The 769-nt window shown below is 62.8% G+C and overlaps 1 protein-coding gene across 1 annotated transcript in view; it reads left to right on the top strand.

Annotated features, from left to right (window-relative positions):
- The window catches only part of AGAP2 (ArfGAP with GTPase domain, ankyrin repeat and PH domain 2), a gene marked incomplete at its 5' end in the record, with an annotated part of 13,423 nt that overhangs the window by 11,071 nt on the left and 1,583 nt on the right, over nt 1-769 (top strand). The window lies entirely within an intron of this gene.

Raw genomic sequence — 769 nt, 5'->3', positions numbered from 1 at the left:
GACCGCTGGACAGATGCACCCACTCACCTCTCCGATCCGCACCTCGTTCCCGTGGGAGCACTTCTTCCCCCACCCCATCCCCGCAAGAGGGCACAGCCCCCGCGCCTCCCAGAAGACACAAACTCACTTCCCTCTCCCCAACGAGGCATGGAGACCCCAGCTTGACACGCCCCCTCTCCACTGTTTCCACACTCGGATTGCTCTGGGTCTACCCGCTGGAGGGACTCCCCCGCCGAGGTCCCTGCTCCTGGCCGTTTGAATGTGCCCCCTAGGGGTGGGGGAAAGGACTAAGTCCTGCCTGTATTCGATTATCCCACGGCGGGAGCATTTACCCAGGCTGGCTCCTGGGGCGACGCCACGCCACAGGGAGGGGTTAGTACGTGGGAAGGCTTAGCCCTGGGACTTGGGGCCAATAAGGGGGACCCTACCCCTCCATGCTAATCTCACTGCCCAGTGAAGGGGGAAGGGCAGCGAGGGGCAGGACCCCTGCTGCCCATGGGGGTAGGGGGTCCCCAACCCTTTCCGTGAAAGGGACCAAGAGGAGTGGAAATCAGGACGTTCCCCCCACATCCACCCATGGATGGAAGCTAAAGGGTCGGGGGAGCCAAAAACCTGGGTCCCTCCTCACTACTCTCTTGGGAGGGAGAAGGGACAGAGCAAGAGCGTGCTAAGGGGGACTGGGGAGGGGCCTTGTAATTTATTGCTTTGTTCCCCAACCAAGGGGCGGGGGCGGGCAGGGCTTGGGGAGGGCGTTTCAGGGTAGGGGAAG

This window comes from Bison bison, unplaced genomic scaffold (genome assembly GCF_000754665.1).
Source record: "Bison bison bison isolate TAMUID 2011002044 unplaced genomic scaffold, Bison_UMD1.0 scf7180017864115, whole genome shotgun sequence".
In the NCBI taxonomy this organism is placed as follows: domain Eukaryota; kingdom Metazoa; phylum Chordata; class Mammalia; order Artiodactyla; family Bovidae; genus Bison; species Bison bison.
Note: the sequence above shows the minus strand (reverse complement) of the source record. Positions and strands in the feature narration are given on the sequence as shown.